Source organism: Corvus brachyrhynchos, unplaced genomic scaffold, assembly GCF_000691975.1.
Source record: "Corvus brachyrhynchos isolate BGI_N302 unplaced genomic scaffold, ASM69197v1 scaffold56, whole genome shotgun sequence".
NCBI classification, from domain to species: Eukaryota; Metazoa; Chordata; class Aves; order Passeriformes; family Corvidae; genus Corvus; species Corvus brachyrhynchos.
In genome coordinates this window covers 5,067,861-5,077,203 of record NW_008238664.1, presented here as the reverse complement: position 1 = coordinate 5,077,203, position 9,343 = coordinate 5,067,861, and the positions used below count along the sequence as shown (strand labels likewise).

The following is a 9,343-nucleotide window of genomic DNA, read 5'->3' as shown; positions in this document are numbered from 1 at the left end:
TTTCCCTCTCAGAGAAACTTGGGGGTAAAGAAGTGCCCGTGGTCCACCTAATCTGTTACTACGCTTCCAACAGTGACCCACACTGTATAAACTCCACAACGTGCCCAAGTTACTCAGTAACTATGGGGAGAAACTGTGTTTCTGACCCCAGCTGGTGATCTGTTTATGCCCTAAAGCACGAGGATTGATAGTCCTTATAATTGTTTTCTCAGCTACACTGGTGTCCCTGCAGATGCTTTGCTTATTCATTTAAATCCTTTGTTGATAATCTTACTAAAATATCTGCTTCGATAATAGTTGGCAGCCCTGAGCTACACTGGCTAATTATACTTTACATTAAAAACTGTTCCCTCCTACTTATTATTAATTTGTTGTCTTGTAATTTTATCAAGTGCCACTTCATTTATGTATTAGAGAAGTGGATAAAAATGGTGTATTTGTGTGACCTCTGTACTCTACCCACTCTAGCTGCCCCCTCTTCACCATCCCTCTCCTCCTGAAGAAGTTTTAAAGCCTGGTAGATGCTTATCCAAGACCTCATTTACAGTATTTTAGCTCTAAAAGTGGGTGCATTTGTGCAATACCTTTCCAGCGTTCCCATTGCAAAGCAGTGATGTAGAGCAAATAGACCTCCAACCTCTGGCACAAACATTCTCGGGCATTTTACACACCTCACAACAACGTATCTGCCCAGTTTCCACTGTCAGACAATTTTATCTTTTCTTAAATAGAAGAGGCACGAAATTGTCTACTTAACATACAACCACTGAGTGCATCCATTTTCAGCCCTTTCAGTACTGAATCTAAAAGAGTGGTCTATATCTCTGATCACTTCTGAAAGACATTCAACTTCTGTGGTTTGTTCTGAGCAACTCTTCCATGCTCATTCCCTGACAGTGATTTATGACTAAACTGCGCAATCTGATCTAGAAGATAATTAATTCTCTCTCTTCTCCCCCACCTGGTTTGTGGTGAGCTACCTTCAGCTGCAAAATCAGACAAGAGCAGGGCACTAGTTCTACTGTTCCAATTATTCTCTAAGGTGATTTCAAGAATGTGTTATCACTATCCCTCACAAAGTTAATCCCACATGCTCGACAAAGTAATGCACATGAAGCCCACCCTCAATGTAGGCTTCAAAACCAGAGCCCTTTTCTGAGGGGAATGCACCAAAACGGCACAAATAAAGTATTTTCACTCAGGGGTCTATGCAACTTCAACTTTCCACCTTCCTCTCTCTTGCACATTTTTTTAATGATCTTATCCGAAGCCCAGGAAAGCAATTTGAGAGGTTTCCATTAGCTCACACAGGGTTTTCAGATAGGACTGCAGTTCTTTTCTGGACTCTTCAGAACCTGTTTGGCATCTTCATTGCGAGTTACAGAACCACAGAATGGTTGATGTTGGAAGGGCCTGTGGAGGTTGTCTTGTCCACCTTCCCTGATCAAAGTAGCATCAATTACAGCAGGTTGTTCAGCATTGCATCCACTTGGGGTTTGATTATCTTCAGGTATAAAGGCACCAGAACCTCTCCAGGCAACCTGCTCTAGCATTTGACTATTTACACAGAGTAGAAGTGTTTCCTTATGTTTAAATAGGACATATCCCACCTTTCAGGCTGTGCCTGTTAGCTCTTGCCCTGTCACTAGGCATCACTGAGCAGTCTGTGTCCTTTATTCCTCTCATCAGGTGTTGATACACATGGATAAGATCTCCCTAAACCATCTCTCCTCCAGGCTGAGCAGCCCCAGCTCTCTCAGCCTCTCCCTTTTGCAGCAGGTGCTTTCACAGTTACTGGAAAGGCAGCAGCAGGGGAGCCCAGACAGGAGGATCAGTGCTGAATGACATTCTTCAAGGGGCCAAAACAGTTTCAGAGCAGGATGAGCCAATGGTTGCAAAAGTCCTTCTCCCTGAACATAAGAGGAAGTCAGAAGATATGTGGAAAAAACCAGGACCTCAAACATTCCTGGATTAAATTAATGCATAATGAATGAAAAGCAAAAATTGTTTTAAAAGCCAATTGGCTTCTTTTTTTTTTTCCAGAAAGCATGATAAGAGAATTTGAGGCAGAGAATACTACTCTGACTACAGCCAAACTCGGGAAAGTCAGGACAAAGGGGGTAAAAGTCAGGAGGTTTTATTTAACACAGATCTACACCTCTCTGCATGTGCTTTGGCAGCAGCACTGTCAGGGCAGCACGCTTCCATGTTTCTCTCACTGCCCTTGCAGTGCCCCCCACAAGGCCATGCAGACCATGGCAGGGTGCTGTCAGCATCTGGTGAGACCCTGAAGCACAAGACATGACACACCATGGCAACTGCTCCCAAAAAGATTGAAACTTAGGCCAGATGTGCAATCTCATCTCATCTTCTTGCTTAAAAAGCTGTTGCCAGTTGCAGATGATTTCTTCTCCCCTGCTTTTTAGGTATCAGCTCTCAGAGTTTGCCACCGTTGTCCAAGCTTCCCAAGAATGCTGCTGAACTGCTGGCCATTCCCAGGCTATTACAGTGATACTAGAAAAAGCCACTGCCCCACAGTTTTCCTTTCAGAGCAGTTGGAAACCCTGAAAAAGCACATCCAAGCAGCAGCAGAAAGGAAGAAAGTGCAAGGAGAAAACCAGAGCATCTCCTGCCCCAAATCAGGAGGGGTTGGTGCCTGCTTGGGTTGGTGAAGGGGGTAATTAGGACTATCTGCTGCCTTATGTGTCACCATTGTCAACCACAGCTACTGACTCCTGTCACCACAGCAACAGCCTGCAGCCAAGGTTTATCATCTTTCTTTTGGTGATGCCTCCCCTCTCCCACATCCCTCACCCCCCTCCTTTTCCCTGTGCTTGAGCCTGTAATTAATTGCAGCTGCTGACAAAGCCAGTCTTCACAATCTGCATCATTCAGTCAGAAGTTTAATTATTAATTAACTTCTTTCAAAGTTTAAATCTCCTAATTACAAGCAAACCCATGCACATGTTCTCCCAGCCCCACTCCAGCCCTTCTTCCTTACGGCTACTCTCCCTTCCCACAGCCTCATTGCCAATATCTTTCCCAGTGAGTTTTGGGGCCTGCAAATGGTTTGGGAAACTAAAAGGAGACCCACACAATTTCTGCCCATGGTCATCTTCTCTCCTTGGCCACCACAAGGTGCTTCAGAGGAAGGCTCCAGAAAATTCACAGCAATCCACTATGTAATAACTTGCCCTTTTCCCACCTGTGACAGTTCACAGTTGATTCAAACCCTTTCAGATAAAAAGACCATGGCCCTCATTTGAAAAAAGAAATACAGCAGAAGAGAAGTGTCTCCTGAGTTAATAACAGAATATTCTCAGTTGGGAGGGTCCACAAGGATCATTGAGTAACCATGGGCTAGTCTCATTATCCACGTTAAGTCTCTCCTCCTTAAAAAAGTTTTGTTCATTTCAGCACTGTCTGGGGACATCAAGATCCATGTCTAGATTAACTATATTTTGCCTAAAAACTTGCACTGGTTCTATAGCTGGTGCCTGCTTGTGGCAGCAAGACTTTTCTTTGCTGCTGGGTGCCAACCCTGCCCTGCACCCCAAGCAGGGCCTGGCCAGCTGCCGGCCAGAGACAGCCACTGTGTATCTACGGACCCTCCACCCTGTCTTCCTATGGACAGGGCAACTCTGGGATGAGGATGCATTCAACAGGGACATGCATCACCAGAGCACACCAGGAGAGAGCCGTCATTCACCCCAAACCATCTGGAATGCGCTGACAGCCACAAGCTACAGGACAGTTAAGGAGATATGCAGATGTTTCTGGGACATGTTTTGTGGTAGTGCTTGATAATATAACTATGCATAGTGGAAGATTATGTTAGAAACAGGTGATGAGAGACAGACAAAGCTTTTGGGCTCAATTCCTAAGTGACAAATAGCAGAAGAAACATCTGCTGTGCTGGAGCTGTAACTACCTTGCACCTAAAAACTGCATACCACTTAAGATTCTTGGGATTGACCTTAATCTCCATTTTCTATCACTGACAAAAATACAACAGAGCAAAATAAAACAGTACTTTGGGTCCCCTCTTCTCTTCTTCCATCATCAGCTGCAGTGGCACAAGTAGCTCCCCAGAGGCTGGCATTCCTAACAGCACAGAAAATATATAAGCTTTATAATCATGACAATCCCTCAGTGTTTCCTGCTGCTATTTCCACACTACTCCTAGAGTATGCCTTGTGCCAATTAAAGTCCTGAATACCTCAGACCTATTTCACATGCAGCAGAAATGCCTGACTGCAAAGTATTTACAGCAAGGGGGAAAAGCCAGCCCTGCGGTATGGCTGGTCATGGCAGAACCTGCTCCTGCTCCAAAATGGAGAGAAGAGCAGTTCAGTGATTCAAGTGGAAACATGGAGCCCCACGCAATGCATCCCAAACACCAGCCAGCCCTACATACAACTCCTTGTGGCCTCCCATCTCTGAGTTGGTGCCAGGCAGGCTCAGCTGAGGGCACTCTGCATCGCATCAGCCTGAGCACTCCTCTCTGCTTCCCCTTTGGGCTCCTCCCCACCTACCTCTCATCCCACCATCCTTCCCACCAGCTAAATGGCTTCACCCTGTCATTCCAGTCTGCAGTGATTGCATTTCTTTCTCTCCCTTTGAAGCAAACTAAGGACAGAGCTGTGTTCCTTCCCTGCTTTCCAGCCCTGCTTTGTGACTGTCCTGCAAGAAGCCAGTAGGATGCTGTACTTGAAGCAAGACAGTTAATATTACATTTGTAATGGAAGGAGAGATTTGTTATAAAGGTCAGAGAAAGCAACAGCTCCAAGGGTAGAAATGTTCATTTTCTCTACCTCATTGCTGTTGTCTTTTGAAAATGTTTTCACAGGCAAGTTTCACTCTTTGCCCCCTCCCACTTTTTCTTATCACCAGTCAGCTTTTGTGGTTTGTTTTTCCTTCTGTATCAATGCATAGGAGTTTTGCCTTTTCCTACGAAACAAGCTGGCTGAATCAACAGGGCTCTTTCTCTTCAGCCTCAGTCTGCTGAGCTAACTCACTACTAGAAGTTGAATGTAACACTGTGTTCACTTGAAGAAAAACACCTCTCAAAATGTGTTTGTGTTCAAATAGATCAAAACAAACATTTTTCAGAACAAGAAACTTTAAAAATCCTACTTTGGAAAGACTAAAGCATTTCTTCTTTGTCTTTTTTAGTGCAAAGAAAAATTTCAATGTAACAGAAAAAAAAGGTTGAGGTTTTTTTGACCCAATATAGAACACCCTGGTTTTGAGTTCTGAGTTTCTGTTGGAAATCAAATGCCAACACCCAGCATTGCAATGCTGGGATTTCATGGTGGCCAAGCCGAGGGGTGCAATTTGTAAAGCATATTTGCAAGCACTCAATGTCGACATGCTCTAGGTGGTCCCGTGTCGTGCAACCTTGTACATGTTTGCTTTCATCATGTCACCATTTATAAACTCTTCTCATGAAAAAGGAGCACCTGAACTTCAGGCACCTGACATGAGCATTGCTGAGGTCTTCAAGTGTTCAATAATACTGGTGCCAAGGAAAGGACAGCAGTACTGCCGAACACAGAGAAACTGTTACATTGATTTGAGAGGCACTGGGGAAGACTTAACTTGTGTTGGTGTTACTGGAAGGCAGGACAAGAAACTGCAGAAGGGGGACACAGTAGAGAAATTTTAAATGCTTGGCAATGCTTCTATGTTTATGCCCTTTGGAAGGGACTTCCTATCAAGAACAGATTACAAAAGACAAAGACTCAGTTGTTCCCATGTTAAATCCGATAAACACCAAAACCACAAAGCATCATAGGTCAGATTCTCTGATCTCACTTCCAAGGACTGCTCAGAAAGTGGGTCCTGTACCAGGCCACACAGGCTTTTGGCTGCATAGGTCAGTTTTCATTAGGTTCCAAGCTAAATTTGAATTTAAGTCAGTTTTTTCTCAAGCACCACATCATATCCCCCTTCAGAGTTTGGCAAGGATTGAAGATGGCTTTTGAAAAATTTTGTTAGGTTTGCTTTTTTTCCCATTACAGAAACAAAACGAAGCAAATCTCTCCTTTCTTAAAACTCTTTCTGTAATGATTTATTCAGTTCTTCTAAATGCATCCATTAAACTCTCAAATCCACTAAAACCAAAAATAATAGAAAGAAGTTTGTCAGGAAAAACATACAGTGAAGATGAAGATGCTAAGAATGAACCTGAAGAAAAAACCAGAGGTATTAACACAATGAGGCAAGTCTTCAGATACTCCAGGAACAGGGAGACAACATGAGGTCTCTGACCTAGTGTAGGGGCCCTAATCAAGCAGGAGGCTGCAGGGGAAAAAGCAAGGCTTCTTTAAGACACCCTTCACCAGCAGGACTCAGTGGCACTAAAGCTAGCATGAGTTACACCAAGAATTCTGTCTGTCTGTCACACCATTTACATGGATACACATTGGTCTTGTGAAGCAGCCTGGTGTTTTCTCCAGGAGAGGTGTGCAGATCCCACTGCCGATTATTCAAATATCTCACAAATACCATGCATCTTCATCAATGCTGCTACACTGCCCTGCTATTAATGATTACCTCCTGCCTGTAGCAGCTGAGCCCCAGAGCTTCTCGACTGATAATGACCCACCTCCAAATTGCATCTATCTTTCAGGGTGCAGCAGAGCATCTGTTTGACAGTGTGCAGCATTCCTACAAAGCTGTTTGCTACAGAAAGCATGAAAAAATACAGTACCTAGAAAAAAAACCCACCCAAGAATCTTTTTTTTTAGGTCAGATGAAAGTAATTACCCAAGTTTAAACTTAAGCAGGGTATTAGAGGTAATGACTGTTCCTTGAGAAAGAGCTTTTTAATATCCTCAGATGGCTGGGACTGTGGTTGCCTGTCATTCTTGCCAGGAAAGCAGTATTCCACCATGCTGTGGAACCAGTTCAAGACTGACTTGAGGAATCACACCTCCCGCTGACTCCCAAATGGTGCCTCCTGCAGCATTCTGGCTCTGCCTTGGAGATTGCTATCCAAAATCTGACCTGGCTTCACGTTAAGAGCTTCAACAAGGTCACAGCATGAGGCAATAGGACTGCAGCTTGGAACATTATTATGCTGTATGACAGGTGAAAGAATTTTGCTCCAAAATCTCCTGGTCAGAGTGGCAGGTTCAGAAGTTGCTTCCTGCTGCAAATGGAGTCATAGGAGTAACAGACACCAGAGAAGGACCAGCTGAGGAAACCCCCTGAACCACAAAACTGGGGTCCATTTTTTAAAGCTCTTATTGCTTTGATATTTCACACAGCACAAGCAACTCCCAATTGACAGCAGTGGCAAAGTAGAAGAGTTAGTTCTTGATTTTGGACTCAGCTAGACCTCTACACCAGAGAAGAGCTGAACTTGGCAGGCCAAAACAGGAAGGTATTTGCAGTCCAGAAGTGATTTCAATTAGTAATGTGCTCCAGAGTGACAAAATCTGAATTTTCGAGTGTAGCTGAATTTTCTGATACAGTGCCCCATCGTCCATGATCCCAGGAAGTGACATGATCAGAGAGGCTGGTGGAGTTCTCTAACCAGAGCCTGAGCCATGGGAGTTGGGTTGGGTGTTGACCTTTTATCAGATGTAATCTGGCTGTGGTCAATATCTTACTTGGTGGAAATTTCCTTCTAAAGTATGAGAATGGAGTTTTGCAAGGGGAAAGGAAAAAAAAAATCTCCCAGTCCTCCCTCTACTTCTGTGCTTCATTGCCCTGTCACCCAGCAGCTTCATCCAAAATTGTGTAAGTGTTCCTCAGCACCTGTCAAACTGATGCAACAGCCCTGCCATATTTGGCAGTGCTGCAGTCCCTTCTTTTGCCTTCATGTCATGATGGGTTTGAATAGAGTCCTTATCTCGGGCAGGCCCACTAGACACAACCACTAAATAAATACAGCACCATAAGAGCAGTGTTCGTGTGACTCAGTTTCAAGAAAGGGAAAGAACAAGCGATGAGAGACTTGGGAGGGCAGGGAAGAGGATTTCTAAAAAGGAAAACCTTACTTTTATGCCTCCTTACTGCTCCTAATGTTGTCAGGTTTGTTTATGGATGGGTGTAGGGTTTGTCCTCTTGTTGTGGGTTTTAGGTTCAGTGGGCTTTGGGAAACCATGTGTGGGACATGAAGAGGATATTCCAATGAACCTCCTGAAGCAGGTGCTGCTATGCAGCTGCCCAGGCTTGAGCTGGGAATCACCTCCCCCAGGCTGGAGGCACAGACACATGAAGGACAGAGAGATTTGGGTCCTGGGTGCTGAACTTTACAGCAAATACAAAGGAATGAAGGAAACCTCTGTCTTTGAATAAGAAGCCATTTCCCTGGAGAGGAAATAGGGTAGAAGAAACCTCACCAGGACCAAAGGGCTAAACCCCACCAAACAATAAGTGTGCTCCTGTTCCCTTTCCTTGCACTGGTCTCTTTGTTCAGCATTGCTGTCTTTCTAGACCATAGTATTTTTCAGATGTTAAAGACTGCTTTTTCCATTATTTGCAGCTTCCCACCTATCCCTCTCAAAGGCCACACAAGTTCAAGCTGAGCTTAGAGGGATGTACATATCAGATATGTCTGAAGGTAGTGCAGGGCACCTTTAATGAAAGGTCATCTTGCCTTGCAGGAATGTGATGATGACGACAACGAAAATACAAAAGGCAGATTATGGACTTTCTCACAGTTTTAAAAGGTGTGTATGCCCTTCTGCACAGGGGCTCTTCTCTGCAGGTTTCAGGGCAGTATCTTGTACCCCAGCACATCACCTGGTGAAGGATGTGGAAGTGAGCACCTTGCTCCTCCAGACAGCCAGTTTCCAAGGCTAAATTATCTTAGAGGGTACTCCGTCTCCAGCAGAAGTCCTAGATTGGAGAGGCAGAAAGAAAGGCAGAGTGGCTTTATCCTTTCTCTCTTCTCCCAGTGGCGTGATGTTTTCAGTGGCTGGAGCATCACTAAATCCTATGCTTGGTGCTTAGCTTAGCAGGCTTTTCTGACGAGTGCTTCAGTACAGAAAAAAAAGACGTGGTGACAAATCTTTGCAGCAAAGTAAATAAAGATTAATTCAGAAGTGTAGGGAGTGCTCAGGTAAAGTCACTCAGAAGAAATTGCATACAGTCTAGGCAAAATGCAGGGCAATAACAGAGAGCTGGGTATGAGCTCCTGTTGTTTGTTTCATTATTGGCTGTAATTAAAACATAATTGTCAGAGTTTAAGTTGTTACCACCCCCTATTTTGAACGCTCCTTTTTCTTCTCACACTTCTTAACTTTTTTGAAGGTTTGTAGCTGGCCACTCTACACTGATTCCCAGAGGGTATTCTGGAAGATTTGGCACTGATGTCCTGCAGGACGTG

At 44.3% G+C, this 9,343-nt stretch overlaps 1 protein-coding gene across 4 annotated transcripts in view; it reads right to left on the bottom strand.

Annotated features, from left to right (window-relative positions):
* The window catches only part of CACNA1I (calcium voltage-gated channel subunit alpha1 I), a 160,152-nt gene that overhangs the window by 79,808 nt on the left and 71,001 nt on the right, over positions 1-9,343 (bottom strand). The gene's annotated exons all lie outside the window — the stretch shown is intronic.